The 18924-nt window shown below is 41.5% G+C and overlaps 1 protein-coding gene across 2 annotated transcripts in view; it reads right to left on the reverse strand.

Annotated features, from left to right (window-relative positions):
- Window positions 1-16885, reverse strand: part of EZH2 (enhancer of zeste 2 polycomb repressive complex 2 subunit) — a 61716-nt gene extending 44831 nt beyond the window's left edge. The window contains exon 1 of one of the 2 annotated variants that reach the window (XM_079932397.1): window positions 16832-16885. The gene's annotated coding sequence lies outside the window, so the exon portion shown is untranslated. Of the gene's footprint in view, window positions 1-15863; window positions 16654-16831 lie in introns of those variants that run through there. The other variant, XM_079932398.1, reaches the window with a different exon arrangement.
- Between the last annotated feature and the right edge of the window lie 2039 nt (window positions 16886-18924).

Consider the following 18924-nt stretch of genomic DNA (forward strand, 5'->3'; position numbering starts at 1 on the left):
CTGGAAGACAGCATTAAACACATAACACAAGAGAAGAGCATCTGAGTTTGGGGTTTTAAAAGAGAAGTGTTAATATGCATTCACTCATTCATTCAATATTCACTGAACATTTAACACATGGCTAGGTACTCTTACAGAAACGGAAGGCTCAGCAATAAATAAAACAGACAAAAATCTGTGACCTCATAGAACTTAAAGTCTACTTAGATGGAAACGATCAAAAACAAAGAAAAATGTTTAGTATGTAACGTGGCGTTGAGGGCTATGAAAAAAAAAAAAAAAACAGGAAAGTAAGGTGAGGCAGGTCTGGTAAGGCTGGCAAACAAAGGAACCGGTGCTGAAGCGCTCAGCACCCAGTGCGTGCTGCATAGCCAGTGGGATGCAGAGGTCACCAACTTGCATTTTGTTCCCACCAACCAGCAAACCCAGTAGTAAAATATGTAATGATATTTTCTAGTAAAGACTCCAAAAATAATTGATTCAATATCTATCCAATGCAGGCTTCAGTAACTCCACAGTGCTCCAAGGATCAACACAGCTTTACAGAATTTTCAACTGGCATTCAAGGATTGCTAGGTGTCACAGCGCAGGGTAACCACTAGGTCTAATTATCCTGAACAAATAAGGACTAAAAGTTAACAGCATTTTATAAAACACATATATGCAAACAGCCATTCTCTGTGTTAGCATTATTAAGCCAAATTAAAGGAATAGATTGGCTATTCATGTTAACAAAATAGCATCATTAAATACATGTTGCTGATTTGATTGTCCGTGTTTAATCTGTAACTTTGCTTTGGTTTTACCATAAGAAGTTTATATCTGTACATTTTTAGAAAGCATATAAAGTCAAGTCAACCCTGGGGTTGCATTCAACATACAAGTTTGAAAACTATATTAGAAACAACTGGAGTACTGAAGTAATTCAGGAATAAAGTGATAAGAGTTCTGACTGGGTTGACAGTAGTGTGAATGGAGAAAAAAGATGGCAAGAGACATTCTCAAATTTAAAAACCAGATGCACTCATGAGGAGAAAGAAGAACTGACCAAAAGAGGATAAGAAGCCCGAAGTGAGCCACTGCGACCACTAAGAATTTGAACTTAGATCCAGATTGAGACATTAACTACTCACATGGCAGTTACCAGCACAGACAAAGAGAGAGGGTAGAATGTTCAAAGAAAACACCAGACACCATTCTTAAGCATTTTGGTCTCAGGACCCCTGTAGTTTATATGCGGCGTATCTACTGAAATTTTGCATATTAGAAATTTTAAACTGAGAAAGTTTTAAAACATTAATTCATTTAAAAATAACAGCAAGCCTGTTACATGTTAATAACACATTTTATTTTTTAAAAACTATTTTTCTTTTAAAATAATCAGTGAGGGACACTGTTTTACATTTTTGCCAATTTCTTTAATATCTGTCTTAATAGAAGACAGCTGGATTCTCATATCTGCTTCTGCATTCAATCTGTTCCAACATGTTGTTCTGGTTGAAGAATATAAAGAAAATCCTTTCCCAAACAGATACTGAACTAGAAAAGGGAAGAGTATCTGGATAGCCTTCTGAGGTAATGGTGAATCTCATGCTCTGATATTACTCCAAAACTGTTTTAAGAAAAGAGTGGCGAGTGCAGCTTGTAATTCAACCTCATAGGTGCTTTTCCTCAAGACAACCACTACCCTTCAGTAAGCAGTGGCAGTTTCTTAAAAGATGAGTTGCAATGTGGAACCTGAAATTGTATCAATAAACTTTTCGTACTCTGCTACATTAAAATTCATTGGCCTGTCTCCTTTGAATGCATCTTTAACCCATGCGTGACTTTATAATATCATTTCCTCAGTATGAAAAACACTGACTGGTCCACTGAGTTGTGCAGATTTTCCATAAGTTCATATATTTCAAAAAATCATACTTGTTAAATCCACTGATGTCATCAAAGATGTCTTTAAGTATTTATTGGGAAAGTTGTCAACCTCACAGTGACAGATGCAAGTTTTCCAAAAATTCTAAATTTTGCTTGAAAACTCAAACATCATCACCAGCAACAAATAACGCTCAGTTGTTTTCCTTGAAGCGACAGGTTCACTTCGTTGAAAAATGGCTGCCAAATACCCAAGTCGGAATAATCACAGTTTGTCAGGCAACCCCTCTGTCACGTGAAAATGGTTCCCCATGAAAAAAGCAGCTGGTGCGGCCTGGAACTCCATCCATAAGTGCAGCTCCCAAAGAAGGTCACACTCGGGCAGCAATCGAAGCCCTTTAGGCACATTCCCATCCTGTGGCACAGAACATTAAGATGTGTGCACAGGATCAAGAGTACATAAAATTAACAACCTTTTTCACTTCATCGAGGACATTCTCAAAACTGGCTTTTTTTTTTTTTTACTCTCAGTGCTAAGGTGCCAACAGTCCTTACCTACCACTGCTTTTCCACCACTGGTACAGATGTCAACACGGTAAAAAAAAGGCAAATAACATCGTAAAATTATTACAAAAATAATTTTTACCTCACGGACCCCCTGAGGCCCACAGAGCTCGCTTGGAGAACAACTGCCATCAGTATATCCAGACGCCGTATGAATCAGAAATCCCAATACCCCGCCTCTTCATTTGCCTAGCAGAGAGCCTGAACTGGCATATATTCAACTTATATTTTCTAAAAGACAAGTCTGTAAGAATGAAAGCCTAGAAATCACCATTCTTGCAACTAAAAAAACAAAGCAAACAAAAATCTATGTGAAGAATATTTAATGAGGGATACTTTGCTATAACTGTCAACTATAGAATCCAAAAGAAAGTCTGCCATACATGTGTGCCAAATTAAGGGACTAACATTAACAAAATTTCTTTTAAACAAATTGCTTGTTTTCATCCATCTGTCCTACCCTTCATGCTCATAAGAAGATAATCACCCCCAATCATGGTCACTCTTCTGACCCCCTTGCTTACCTAAAACAACCCCATCCTCCCAACCAACTCCCCATATATTCAAACTTCACCCTACACACATAAAAGAAACATAAATAACTTGTTCCTTTTCACTTCCTAGCATGCCTCTATTTTTATTCAAAAAGGAGAAAAAAGTGACAAAAATACACAAGCTCACTACTGTTGGACCCAAACAGTCCACCCAAATGACCTGCAAAAATTTAAGGAAAAGGAACTTCTGAAACTTCATTTTGAAGGATTTGGGAAAGCCAGGAATAGAGGTATTATCAACCAGTCAATATGAATCTATGAAACATTCTGAAAGTGCTAAATCCTGTGACAGACACAAGTTTGCAAGATACAACAGGCACCTTAGCGCCTAAACTTCAGTGGACACGACTACAGGTGAGAAAGCATTATAAACAGCAATTGTATTCAAGAAGTTTTTAGGAAACACATGTGCCCCTGACTAGTGATAAGGGAAAATAAGGGAGAAAAAAATCCATATCACATTTGTAGCCCTGGTTTAAGTAGTGCTAAAAAGGCACAGTCGTGTTAAAAGGCACAGGAAAATTACAGTAATGTGGCAATCTTAGGTGAATGATAGAAAACATTCACTGGATTGTTTCAGCAAAAATGAGTAGACTCTGCAGTAATGTATTTTCTACAAAAATAAGATCATTTTCCTTCCAGCAGAAGAGTAAACTAAACTCCTAAGTTCAATAGTTCAATACGGAGTCTACAGACCAGCATTCCTGTGTTTATTCGTAAGTTCTATCCATTCACAGACCCGTCCTAGAAAAGAAATGGCATATAAATTTACACCAAGTGGAAAACTGAACTATCATAAAGGTTATAAATAGTTTGCTTGGACAACAGATAAAACAGATTAACTAAATTGGCATCTAGAGGGTAAAGTTTTCTTTCAAAACTGTATGAAACCTATTTTATAAGCTAAATCCTCTCATTTTGTTGGGTATATACTCAGTTTACTGAGACACTGTCGGAGGGGAAATAGAACAAAGACTGATGTACCTGAAACTAAAACTATGATACACAACTCATTGTAATTCAAGGATGGGACATGGGATACATATTATTTCTTCAACACTCCTTTTGATATAGGCAAAAGAATGAAAAGGTAGGTTAAGTCTGATGACAGCCTTTCTTCCTTATAGGAAGTCTATTTTAAATCTTATATCTCAAATAAGCCAACCTAGTACAAATTTAACAACATATTGATATACTGGCAAAATTTTAAGAGAAACTCACTTTAGGTAAATACAAGGGATCTACCCATCATTCCAAACAACAAGTTACCTAAGTGAGCATAAATAGGTGACAGGAATCTGCTGTCCCCACAGCCTGCTCTGCACATCCTTGACACTATTTCGCCACGCAGAGTGATTCCAGAGCTCAGCGTTTTCCATATAGCATTGGCCCCTAAGTGCAAACAAACAACTCTGTGCTCAACAGAAGAACAGTGATCTGTTCGCATACTAGAGGAAAGATGGGCTGCTTTTGGACCTAAAGAGAAGGTATTTATGATATGGAATCTTCCTAGAAACTCTCCATGGGCAATTCTGCCAACATACTATTGTTGCCTGAGACACTGACCTTGTATCTTAACCCCCAAACAAAACACAATTCCCTCTATATTCTGAAGACAGAATCATAAAAAGGACTTGGTAGTTCAAACTACTAATCCCAAAGTACTTACAGAACCTCTCAGAATTTCCAGGCATCCTACAACCAAGTAACCCTTACCTGGTAGTTTCAGCACTGGAGTTTGGTGAGTTTGGTGTACACCACAAGGGGGTAAAAATGTTTGCAAGTGCCATTTATTTAGCCCATGGACGACAGAACTCCTCAGAAACCCTTCAGAAACTCCTTAGGCTCATCTCCACTCTGAAAGTCATTCTCTTGCTAAAAACAGTAGTAGTTTTGGGCCAACATGGAAGTATAGGAGGTAGGGGCAGTGATGAGCTATAAGTCTTTTCATGATTTTCCTATACTTAAGGTTCATGACAAATATCCATATAAATACATTGCTGAGGTACTAGAAAATGTCCAACTCTTCAAGTACTATTTACAATCAATGATATTTTCAGTATTTGTTACCAAAGTATATTGTCTCTTTTATTACTATAACATCACTTACCACAAATACTTAAGCCCTGAGAAAAAATATTTTGAGTCTCCAAATAACTATGGAAATGCTATAAAGAATCCACCAACTACAGGGAAACCAGTTGTACAATCCCTGCAGTCACCTCTCTGCAATTACCACACTAACACTAAGGTTTTTAGGCAGGAAAAAAATACTTCAATCCCAGCACTTCCTATGGTAAAAGAAAAGGAGGGGGCTAAAATGAGTGCCTTAACATTTAGGAATTTTAGACTCTGGGCACAGAAAAGACATGACTTTTTGTTTGGTAATCTAGATTTAAAAGTTGTAATAGAATGTCTCTTTCTCAAGGGTAAGGAAGAGAGTATCTCACCCTTTATTTGAACAGCCGTAATGGGTGAAGACTGAGGCACCCAATAAATAGTTTGGGGAAATTTCTATTCTAGGAAACTCTATGGTACAGCGAGCCATTTAGTTATATGCTGTTAGGGGATAACAAGTGACACCAGACTAATAGTAAAGAAAAACTATTTTATTTCTTTAACTACAAGAGTAAATTCTATAGGAAAAAGTGGGAAATAGTGAGTATGAACTTGCCAGTGCAGATCTGTGCAAAGTGTAATGTTATGATAGTTTTCATTTACAGTACACACAATATTCTCTGAATAGTGCATTTCTGACACTTCCCGGCCACCAAGCGTGGAGTTTTTCCCCTCACCAAGCAGTTCTCTGCGACACTAGCTGGGTATCCTACACTTCAACTCAAATCTGACACTATCTACCTGGAGATAGGTTTTCATTAATTAATTTGCTAGAGCTGCTCACGGAACTCAGGAAAACAGATTACCAGCTTATTAGAAAAGAATATAACTTAGGAAGAGCCAAACCGACGAGGTGCACAGGGCCAGGCACGTGGGAAGGGGCACGGGGCTTCCACGCTCTCTGGGCCTACCACTCTTCCTGAATCTCCATGTGTCCACCAACCCAGAAGCTACCCGAACTCTGTCCCTTTGAGTTTTTATGGAGGCTTCATTAAACAGGCAAGGTTGGTTGATTAGATAATTGGCCACCGGTGACTGAACTCCATTTCTAGCCCCTCTCCCCTCCCCAGAGGTTGGAGGGAGGTGGTGGTGTCTGAAAGTTCCAACCCTGTAATCTCAAGGTTGGTTTCCTAGCAAACTAGCCCCCATCCTTAGGTGTTTTCCAGAAGTCACCTCTTAGCATAAACTCAGGTGTGGCTGAAAGGGGTTGGTTACAAATAGCAAAAAACACCCTTATCACTCTTAACCCTTAGAAAATTCCAAGGGTTTTACTTAGGAGCTCCGTGCCAGAAACAGGACAAAGAGCAAATATATATAAACTTATTATAAATCACAATATCCCAATCTGATTGTTTAGAAAGCGAGTTTAGTCAGATATATCATAGTCCTAAAAGACTTTTAGGTGCTATTATGCCTATCATGCAGAGGCAAAAAAGAGGAAAGAAGAGGCTTATAATCAGCATTAGATGTTTTATGAATTGATGAACTGGTAAAGGAATTTGGGAGAAATGCATAGAACGCAATTAAATGCCAGCCAGGGAGCACGGCAATTACCTGCGATAGTAATGTGAACTCAAGTCCACTATTTCTCAAACTCTCCAGAGAAACAGATCTAAGTGGCTAACAGAAGCCAAGCACCTAGCAAGCATCTCAGTATTCGAGCTAAGCAGGACCCTAGAAGCAGCAAAAGCCTATTCTCAAAGGGATCTTGGTCCTCCTGGTTGCATGAATTTAAGCAAGTTACTTACCTTCACCAAGTCCCTATTTCTTTATCTGTGAAACAGAGACACAGATATCCTCTTTGAAGGCACAAGGTAGATCCTCAATAACCACAAGTTGCTCAGTTTGCTCACCTCGGTCATTTAGCAGTGGAGATCCACGAAAGCTACTTGCCAAGGAAACACAACTAGTTTAACGGCAGAGCCTAGCCTAGAGTCTGTGTTCTTTGCACAATATCCAGCTGCCTCTAAAATATCTTCTCCATAGCTAACTTGAGCTCTGTATTTCAGGCAGACAAATATTCTCTGAAGAGGCAAAATTACTTACGGGGCACGGAGAACAATTCATCCTCTCCTTCCTTTAAGCCTGTTCAAGCAACATTTCTGCCATTTAAAAGTCCTTACTGATTACCCTAGAAGGGCATTTCCCAACCTTTTCTGACCAATAAATCCTCTGCATGGTAATTTATCTCATGGTACCCATTAGAGATTTAAAAAATAATTTTGCAAATTTTGCTTACACTATTAAATAATCTGAATACAGAAACATTTTAGATCAGAATTTTATGAATAAGGATACTCACACCGTAGCTTTTGTCTACCTAATAATATTATACTGTCTACCTATAACATCATACTGTTAAAAGATTATGAAGTTCAAAAAATAAAAGGATTGTGAAGTTCATCTTATAGAATCTTTTATAATATTCAAAGAACAGATAATTATTTTCTCATTTAGCAAATACTATACGGTTTTTTAAAGTAATTAAAATGCACGACTTCAACAAATTTCAAAAGTAAAATGTTTGGTTTACAGGCTGCATGTATATTAGGCAAAGGGCAAGTTCACAATAAATAGTAGTTAGTTCCATTATTTGTAAGCACACAGTAGGTATTCATGTACCTATCAATAGCATACAGTGAAATTTCACTATAGGCAATGGCATCAAAGACAAATAAAAGTTGCTTTAATAATGATTGGAATTTTCCCTGTTTAAAGAAAATCAACTAGCTTTCTTAAATTTTTGTGTTTTGCTTATAAAGCACTTCTCAGATGGTCTTCAGTAACAAAAACCAAAGCACTAAAACGGATAAAACAGTCATGACGTTTTGTCTTTTTGACACTTTTTAAACCTACTAGAAACATCTTGACATGCTATGTACGACAGCATGCATTTAGCTCGCATAAACGCAACAGAGGGATAGAGATCATCCTGAGATAAATTTGCAGAATCATTATTTTATGTTCTCACTTTTTTCCATGATCAGAGTTTCTCAAGCTTTCTAACTTTAGTCAAGAGTATACTAGGGATATAGGGCCTCCCTGGTGGCGCAGTGGTTGGGAGTCTGCCTGCCAATGCAGGGGACGCGGGTTCGTGCCCCGGTCCGGGGGGATCCCACATGCCGCGGAGCGGCTGGGCCCGTGAGCCATGGCCGCTGAGCCTGCGCGTTTGGAGCCTGTGCTCCGCAACGGGAGAGGCCACAACGGTGAGAGGCCCGCATACCGCAAAAAAAAAAAAAAAAAAAAGAGTATACTAGGGATATAAATTAAAATTGTATAATAGTACCTGACAGCAGGTAGCAAAGCTCACTGGGTGATACACAGAACAGCCGAAAAACTCACCTGAGACAGACTCTTGAAGGCTCTGCTTTAAAGGGTCGGGGTGCTATTTAAATCACTATTTACTGAGTTGCTGCTGAAGAAGAGAGCCTCAAGTTTTCAGGACTCTGGCCCTAAATCAATTTCACAAAATTTTATTTCTATCTACTATGTACAGAACCCTTTTTTTTTAAGGAAGGTACTTTTTCTTTTTAAAAAATTTATTTATTTATTTATATTTATTTATTTTTGCTGCGTCGGGTGTATGTTGCTGCACACGGGCTTTCTCTAGTCGCGCTGAGCAAGAGCTACTCTTCGTTGCAGTGCGCGGGCTTCTCATGCGGTGGCTTCTCTTGTTGCGGAGCACGGGTTCTAGGTGCGCAGGCTTCAGTAGTTGTGGAACGCAGGCTCAGTAGTTGTGGCTCACGGACTTAGTTACTCCGCGGCATGTGGGATCTTCCCAGACCACGGATCGAACCTGTGTCCCCTGCGTTGGCAGGCAGACTCTTAACCACTGGGCCACCAGGGAAGTCCCAGAACCCTTTTCTAACCTCTACCATGCAGACGTGTAAATTAGAGCTTAAAGTCAAGGGGAGAGGGAAAGAGAAAAACACAAGAGAACTGCTGTGCATTTCCCTCGAAGCAGGAGAGAAGCTGTCTAGTTTGGTTGGGAGAGGGGGATGGGGCATTCTGAGCCAAACAGGCTAAACAGCATCTTCAGATGCTAAAATGGTATGGAAGACACTGCGCAAAGAGGACAGAGCACAGACTCTCCATGTGAGGCTTCCTGGAGACAAGTAAGAAGACCAGTTGAGCTCAACAGAGGAAAAGTAGAAGAAAACTATCAGAGGTGAGACTAGTTGAAAGAGGTACGGCTGTTCCGTAGCCAGCCTGCAACACTAGCTTCAGGAGTTTTGCGTGGAATTGATGACAGCCATGGAAGACTTGAGCTGGGCAAGGACGGGACCACCTGCAGAGGCATACGACACCCAGCAGAAACCCAAATGCTTGCTTTTTTTTTTCTCCTTTATTTAACAGGGAAAAGGAGGTATCGTGTATTACTTGAATAATGAAGAAAAACTAAAAATTATTATGGGAGTAAATTAGCTGTTGAGCAAAAGAACTGATACTCTTCAGAAATAAAACAGTCCACAAATCAAGTATATACTCTGAAAAGCCATCTGATCATATAGGAAAAAATTTACTTAACTATCAAAATAGGTAAACGAAGCCTGGCAATCTTATCAACACTTCTACATTACCAGAGTCTAAGATCAAAGTCACTTTTACTATCCCCATTTATCCTCTGAAGAAAAAAAATGTAAGAAAAATGTTAACTCACTAATAAATGAAAAGGTCCAAATTACCCAAAATGATAATTTAAAGAATTACTAAATATTATCACTTTCAAAACTAGTTAGCTTAATTTTAAAATTCCTCATGCCACACACCTAATACCATCATTATAAATAATATCCTTTAAATGTCCATGTTTCTGCAAACACAAGACATTTTGTTATACCAAGAACTAAATGATTTGTGGATTAAGAATGAATTTGTTTTCACACAATTTAACTGAATTTAAACAATTACGCTTCTAGTACTATTACCTAACTTGATCTATATATTGTCAAAAACACAAAATCAAAGTAGAAAATTAAGGAGAAAACATTTGCAACACATACATCTGACAGAGAATGTGCACCCAGAATACACAGAGACCTCTTACAACTCAATGAGGCAAACACCCCAATTTTTTAAATGGACAAAAGGCTTGACCGAAAAATGCATACAAATGGCCAATAAGCACGTGAAAAGATGTCCAACATCACTGATCACTTGGGAAATGCAAATTAAAACCACGATAAGATACTCAGCACTCAGAGGCCAGCGACTTAAATGACAGCAACACGGGACATGGGTGAAGACTCAGCAAAAATGTGGAGAAACCACAGCTCCCACATGGAAACAACTCAACCCTAACTCCACGCAAAACGGGACAATCGCTTGGTGAAATGGTCTGGCAGTTTCTCATAAAATTAAATCAATATTTACCACATGACCCCACAGTCCAACTACAAGGTATTTACCCAAGAGAAAGTAGAAGATATGTCCACAAAAGGCTTGCCCAAATGGTCACAGAGGCTTTACTAATAAGAGCCAAAACGGGACACAGACCCATCAACAGGTAAATGAAGAAAACATAGGATAGTCACACAATGGAATATTACTGAGAAATAAAGAGAAACTACTGAAACAAGCAACAACATACATAAATCCCAAAAACACGCTGGATCAAAGAAGCCAGTCACAAAAATGTATATTCTGCGTAATTCCATTCATGTGAAATTCTTAAACAGGAGAAATCTGACTGGCAGTTGGGAGCATAAAAGAACTCTGAAATGATAGCAAGGTTATATCGTGATTGAGGTGACAGTTACACAGATGGTTACATTTGTCAAAACTCTTCAAACTGTACCCTTCAAATACGTGCATTTTCATGTATATAAACTACACTTCAATAAAGTTGATTTTGCACACTAAAAAATGGATACCTCTCTAGAAAGTGATTTGGCAACATCTATTAAAACTTGAAATGTGCATAATCTTGAACCAGCAATTCTCCCTATAGAAAGCCATCACACAAATGTTCAAAGCTACATAAGGATGTTCCCTCCTTGCGGGGAGAGCACAACGTCCACACAGACGGCTGGTTCACTGCACGACGGCACAGAAGCCGGCATACTGCGTATCCCATATAACAAAACAGCCTGAGAGCTTAGAGCAGAGGGCAGAAAACTTCTGCAAACAGCCGCATGGTTAAGTGCTTTGAGGCTTGGCAGGCCACACCCAGTTGCCTTGCATATTCTTTTGGGGTATGTGTTGTTGTTTTACAACTCTTTTAAGAAATGCTAAAATCATGGGTACCTCGAGGGCCTTACGAAAACAAAGAACAAACACACACACACACACCCCAGGCTGAGAAATCAGGGCTTTGAAGCCCAAATTCAAATCCGTACTCTACCACTAACTAGTTACCTAAGCTCTCCATCTCTTGTTATTAGTGTCTGTGTAAAATAAATGAAAGCACTTAAAACAGTGTTGACCACATAGCAAGCTTTAAAGAAATAGCAAGCTTTTAAAAATGAAACAGATCTCTGCATTGACCTAAAAAAATGTTTCATAACAAAATAACTTGATACTGTTTTTGTAAAATACATGTATTAATATATATTCATACGGATACATTGGAAAGTTTGGGAAGAATATACAGCAAACTGTTAAGGGTAGGGAATGGGGTTACAGGGATCAAGAAAGTTTTCACTATATAAACGTCTACGTTGTTTTCAGTATTTTAAATTGAACACATATAACCTGTTTTTAATCAATACATAATTCAAAGTAAACAGAAATGAAAAGCGTACATGGCGCCGTTTTCTTCACATACAGGTTCTAAGCACGTACTTAAGCTTGGGAAGTGTTTAGTTCCATGAATGAGAAAGTACATCAACTCTTATAAACAATATTAGTGCAATAACTAAGAATCACTTATCAAACAATTTGTGCCAGCTGTAGTTCTAAGGGCTTCACATGTATTAACTAATTTAATCCTCTCAACAACCTTATGGAATGAGTAGTTATCATTAGGACCACCAATTTACAGATAGGGAACTTAGACATCAAGGGCAACGTGACGTGACACAAACTGGCAGTTCGGGAACTGGAACCCAAGCAACGTGACTCCAAAGACCACACTCTCAAAATCTGTACTGCCCCCAGAGCGCACACTAGTACAACTCCGGCTGAAAAGAAATCCACAAAGACATCTTTTAGTTTGTCTAGGGCATCAGATCCCATAAACCTACAATTATCTACTTCTAAATATAACTCTCTGATTGATTCAAATAAACTCACTCTTCTTGGAACCAATCTGTCTTCAATCATCCAGGAGACCAGCAGATAACATGAAGTAGATAAAATGGAGCCAAACAGAATCTAAGTTTGGATCCTGACTGCAAATTCCTAGTTGGATAATCCTGGGCAAATTCTTAACCCTCTACATCAAAGTTTCCTTATCTGTAAAGGTCTGCAGAGTGTGTTGTTGTCATTGTTAAAGTTTTTTATGGTAAAACATACATAAAATTTACCATTTTAACTATTTTTAAGCACACAATTCAGTGGCATTAGACATGCAAAACGTTGTGCAGCCATTACCACCTTCCACGTCCAGAACTTTTTCACCTTCCAAACAGCAACTCTGTCCCAATTAAACACTAACTTCCCATTCCCCTCTCCCCTCTGCCCCTGGTAACCTCTTATTCTACCTTCTGTCTCTGAATTTGCCTGTTCTAGGTACCTCCTGTAAATGGAATCATACAATTGTTTCCTTCTGTGTCTGGCTTATTTTCCTTAGCGTAACATTGTCAAGTTTCACCCATGTTATAATATGTGTCAGTACATCATTCCTTCAATAGCTGAACATTCCATTGTATGTATACACCATATTTTGTTTATCCAAACATCTGTTGATGAATGCAAGGTGGTTTTTACAAGAATTAAAAACAAAGCCTCTGATGTGAATGTTACCACAATAAAAACAAACAAACCAAACAAACGAATGAATGAATAAAGAATCTGGCAAATAGTAGGCTCTTTAGTATTAATGTCTTTTTTTTCACTTCATTTTTGTCATATTTTTGCACCACGTAGTGGTGCAGTGGCAAGATATAAAACAGTGCAACCATCTTAAAAATTTATCAGCTATGCCTTTTGAGATATTATTGGATTTACAAATCTACATTTATCATATGATTTTAAAAGAATGATGAAGAACATCCCAATAAATAATCTGTAATTACACTGGCACTACTTCCTTCAGTTTTAGCTTCAAAACCTACCTCAAATTATTCCAATAAAGAACTCATTAATGGTAACTAGACACCTTTCGATTAAAAGATGTACTCGCCCCTTATATTTTTGTACAATTATCAATTTCAACACAAATTAAGCAGATACTATATGCTACGTAGCCAGATGACCCATCAAGCTTCTCTCTAGCTGCCTGAAATACCAAATATGAAAACCAATAGTTGCACCTAAAGGATATCCAATTTTCAATACCTCAGGGTGTTAATAACTAGGAGAGACCTTGGAACTTGTACATCTTGACAATTATTTTTCTTTATAACCACTGCCTCTCAAAGAGGGAGAAAAACACCTTCCAAAGTTCCTCACAACATAAATATGAATATATCCTGTTTCCTTTGCAAGTTCCTTTGTCAAATTATTTCCCTACATTTGTTGGATTTCCTTCATTCGTTCAACTATTAACACCTACTCTCTAGCAACCACCAGGTATACAAAGAAAAGTAAGACAGAGCTTCTGACTCAAGGCACTTAAGAGTGTAGTGAAGGAGTCGGAGGCACCAGCAAGTGATTACAATACAATTGGATACATGCTACAATAAAGGTGTGAACAAAGCCTTTGCAGACACAGGGAAGGCCTCTAGCAAGTGAAGCTTTCTCTGAACTTAATGAGCTGTTCCTCTCCTGCTCTTCCTCCAAACTGAAGATTTCACCTGCCCATCTAGAATTCTTCATCATTCACAGAAAATGTTTTCTTCATTTGTACGGACATAAAGACTTCAAGGCAAATCCATAAATCATTTCTAATTGACCCCAAAAGACATTAGATCCGCTGAGAAGCAGATTTTTCCTTGCTGTTAGTCCTTTAAAAGCAGATCAACTTTCTTAATCACTTTTTAAGGCCAAGACAGAACCTAATTCACACTCTTTGAGCATGCCAGCTCAAAGGATGGAGGATATCCTGGAAAACCTCAGGGTGAGCTGGGGAAATGTGCCTAAAAATTTAAGCAGCCAACACAAAGATAATCACATACGTATGCATGCAAGGCAAAGCTGGTATAAAAGTATTAGAGCTTTTTTTTTTTTTACCTAATTACACTAAATCAACAAGTGTGTTTTTTTAATCACTGCTACTTAAACTAAACATTCTCAATTCAAATAGAAAAAATTTAAAACCAATTCCCCAAAAAAACTTTAAAAAAAATCTTGTGGCAAGTACAAAGATAGTAATTATCAAATACAGTGTACACAAGAAGGGAAAAACTGTAATTTTATATCCTAAAAGATCCAAATTTCTGCCAAAATCTGCGTAACTAGTTCATCTCATAACAATGGGCAAGACTTTTTAATATATAATTACCAGCAACTAATATAAATGTAAACAATACTTAGGAACAGCACCTGGAATGTCTGTTCAGTGGTGTCCAACACTGCAAAATATGTAATAAAGACTTTTACAATGCAGTTCTTTGTCTCCATTTTTATGAAACCATAAGATAGTAGGTTGTACATTAGATCATCAGATAGAATAATGCAAATCAGAAGAGTGTCTATGTGTTTCTAAATTCCTTTTCTTTGAATATGTTCACTTTCCACAAAAATCAGAATTTAAGATGCCATTTTCCTATGTGCTTCCAGGACTTTAAACACTACATTCTCTAACACACCTCCAAAAAGAGAGAATGGGATTCTTTATATCTAGGACTAGTATCCTATCTATTCCTATCTTTAGGGAATATGAAAAGGAAATTAAAATATATCTTAAATACTTTCATTTTCTTGCAAATAAAATGATCAATAAACTAGTTAGGATTACACACTTGTTCTACATTTTATTCCCAAACATAAAATAATTGCTAATGGTCATGAATGAAGAGTAATGGAAAACAAACTCCAAGACCCCCCCTGGCTCCCTGGTGGTCTAACGGTTAGGATCCCACCCAATCTCAAAACCCCCTAGAAGTATAGATTACAGTCAACTGTGTCAGCATTAGTGTTTTTTTGTTTTTTTTTTTTAGCATTAGTGTTTTTTAAAGATTTTTTAAAATATTGTTTTAAATGTTGTTTTATGTGACACTGAAACGCCATAAAACTAAGCTGATAATGATCTTTCAAACCCAGCAAGTAAACCCTGTAGTAAAATATTTTTAAATACCAAAGACACATCTTTATTTCCAAATGAATTTAAATTTTACAGATCCTGTGTGACAAACAAAGGAAGTTTAACTTAACTGTGGACAGCACACATTCGATTTCTTAGGCAACAAACATTTCTGCAGCCAGCCTTTTCTGACTCAACAAAGCTATTGTTCACGGAAAACAAGACCAATTAATGAGAAATTGCTAACCATACCACCTAAACACACGTTTGTCATAAACATTTTCTTGTGATCAACTCTTTCTACCATCTCATCCTCATTCATCCCCTAGGGATTTGGGGAATAATCGCTTACTAAATGACAGCTGATTTCGTTAGCACCTGTCGCCAGTCTCAGCTGTATCACACAAGTTGGCCGAAACAGCCTGTAATTTTTTTTTTTAAAGATTATGATTCTTTAGAAAGTGGGGACTCACCAGGCGTGAGTTCACCAAGTTTTCCAAAATATCGTGCTTCTCATTCTTCCCATTTTTCAAAAAGTGACCCTGTGGCACCGACTTTTGGGTGGGCGGGGGGGAGGGGTGCCACAATGACGCGGGAACTCGACGGAAAGCCCTCCGAAACGAACAAAACCGGGAAGGGGGAGAACAGCGAGACCCTTCCCTCAAACTTAACAGAAAGCCCGCCGAGAAGGCGAAGGCTGCCGCGACCGCCTGGTCCGAGCGGGTGGAGACGAGGAGCTCCGGGGCTGCTTTCCGGGGAAATGTCAGACGCGCGGCCGCTCGGAGTCCGGTCTCCGCGCGCCGTCCCGGCCCCCACGGCCCCGGCCGAGCCTGCGCCCTCACGGGGAGGGGGCGTGGAGCCGAGCCCGCCCGCTGCACCGCGGCCGCCGCTCCCCACGCCACTCTCCCGCCCGCTGTCAGGCCCCGGTGTCACTGCCCCTTCCTCGCGCCGAGCTCCCTCGAGACACAGTCCGTCCTTTGTCTGAGTGCGCACTCGGCGCCGAGGTCCCACCAACTTGTGTGCGTCCCGTCCCACCCGGGCGCTCCCGCCGCGGCGCTCCACACAAAGGAGACCGGGGCTCGGGCGGCCGGCCCGCCCCGGGCACCGGAGCGCCCCCAGCCCAGCCCCGGCGCCTCCGGAGGGGCGGGCACGCGAGAGAACCCCTTCGCTTGCCCCCCGCGGCGCCCGCCCGGGCTCCCGCCTCGGGTCGCCGGGTCCGGCACTGCCCGCCCGTGGCGGTCCCACAGGCCGGCCCGGACCCACGGCCCCTTCAGAAGGTTCTCCTCTCACCCCGCCAGCCAAAGCGGCACCCCGAGAGAGCCCGCTCGGGGCGATACCCGGACAGGCAGAGCGGCGGCGGGGATGTCCCACCACCGCCGCCGCCGCCCCTCGCCGGGCTCCAGAGCCCCGCCAGCCGGCCGGCCCGACAGCGGCGCGTTACCTGCGCCCCGCGCCCCAGCCCGCGCCGCTCCCGCGCGCCGCTCCCGCGCGCCGCCGCCGCCGCCGCTGCCGCCGCCGCCGCCGCCGCCGCCGGGGCTCCACCGCCTTCTGCGTCCCAGTGGGTGTCGGACGCTCCCGGACCGAGCGCCAAACCCGGCAGCCCAATCGCCATCGCTTTTATTTGGCCCCCCCTGTCCAACCAAGCGCCGCCCCGATTGGCGGGACGCGAGGCGGGCTCCCATCCAATCACAGGGCCCGCCGGGCTCTGAGGCGCAGAGCCAGCCCCACGCCGAGGCACCCGCGGGACTCGGCCGGGCCGGGCTGGCGGCGCGTGCGCGCGGGCGGGCGGGCGCCGAGGGACGCCGCCGCCGGTGGAAGCGCTGCGCCGGCTCTTTGTTCTTTCGCGGAACGCACGGCGCCTTTCAGGAAGGCGGTGGGCCGACGCGCGGGGACGAAGGGCCTCTGGAGCCCGAATCCCGGGCCGCGGGCGGGAGGCGGACAGGGCGGGGTGGCGGGAACCGGCCGGAGGGCGGGACGGCGCGCTCGCGGCTCTTGGCGGGAACCGCCGCCTCAGAGTTCCCGGGCCGGAGGGGCGGGGCGGGGCCGAAAGCCAAGTTTGAACCAGTTCAAAACTCGGGGGTGGTAACGGTTTCAACCGCTGCACTCTTTTCCCCGCGCGCGGAGCCGAGGCCCGGGCCGGCCGGCGAGCGCGCGGGAGGCGCCTGGACAGGAGGGCCCGCGGTGCCCCGTTTGCCGGCCAGATGCGCTCTGGGGCCCCGGCTCCAGCCCGGCTGGTCTCGGGCGAGGAGCCGCGAGCCTCCCGCGCTCCAGTGTGGCCAGCGTGCCGCCCCCGAGCCGAGCGGAGCGCCCTGCCCGCTACTTTTGTCTGCTGCCGCCCCTCGGCCGCTTGGCCCGCCTCGGATTCCCGGCCCGCTGGACTTCGGTTGGTCGAGCCCGCAGTGCCCTTGCCTTAGAAACCTGGCACAGAGCAGCGTCACAATTATTTCAAATTCCTCATTTAGAGCGCCTTGTTCAGACCCTTCCAGTGCTTGTAGTGCCAAGCACGTGTCAACGTTAAAAATCATTTATCAAGGATGAGTGCCGTTCACTTGCCTCGTGCTAACGCCTCTGGAAAGTATTAGGATGATTGCAACATTTTTCAAGTATTAAAAAAAAATGATCTTGGGGTAAGCCTGTTTCAACCCAAAGGAATTAGGAATATTCTACTTCAGATACAGTCTCCACTTTTGATTTTTCTGGCAATGAAGTTAAGGTTATTACGAATTTTTTTTTTAATAGGATGCAGCTATAGGGCAAAGTAACCACTCACCCATATAAACTGGGATTCCATACTGGGAGTTCAGATGCGGTGCGGGGAGGATGGTCAACTATGAACTGGAGTTAAAAGCCTAACGGAATCATGTTTTTAATATTTTTAGTTACATTTTTAAATGATTAAGATTTTTAATGACTAGTTCCTCATGTGGTGATTTAACCCTTAGTTCTACCAACTTTCCTAAGTCACCGTCCCATTCCTCACGTATATTCTGGACCAACTCAATGTTAAAAGTTTAGGTGGAGGGAAACCAAAAGATACAGAGAAAGTACAATCATGTGCCCAAATAAAAGCAGAGTTATGAATAAATGATAAGAATAGTGCAAAAGTAAGTAGGTTATGCATCTGAGATGTAACTATAAACTAATGTAACGATTCCATCTGTCATATACCAACAGTCACCAATACATTCGGAGTCCATGGTAAAAGGCTTCCCTCTAGACCATTAATTTACAATTACTTTTTAAACCAGCCATTTAAATCTCAAGAGTTAACTTTATCCCTAAGTCACTTATCAAATTACCGATTTTGCCTGTCCTTTATATTAAATATTAAAACAATGTGGGCATTTTTTAAAGAAAGATCAAGGAAATTACATTAGAGCTTATCAGCAAATCCAGGCAATATATAAACACATCCAGCATAGTGTGAAATGCCATATAAATTGTAAGGCATTTAGAACCAAGGAATGACGTTGGATCAAGATGTTCCCCCAAAAACTCAGAAAAGGAAATTTTAGCTGGACCCTAAAGAAAGCA

Source organism: Stenella coeruleoalba, assembly GCF_951394435.1.
Source record: "Stenella coeruleoalba genome assembly, chromosome: 9".
In the NCBI taxonomy this organism is placed as follows: Eukaryota; Metazoa; Chordata; class Mammalia; order Artiodactyla; family Delphinidae; genus Stenella; species Stenella coeruleoalba.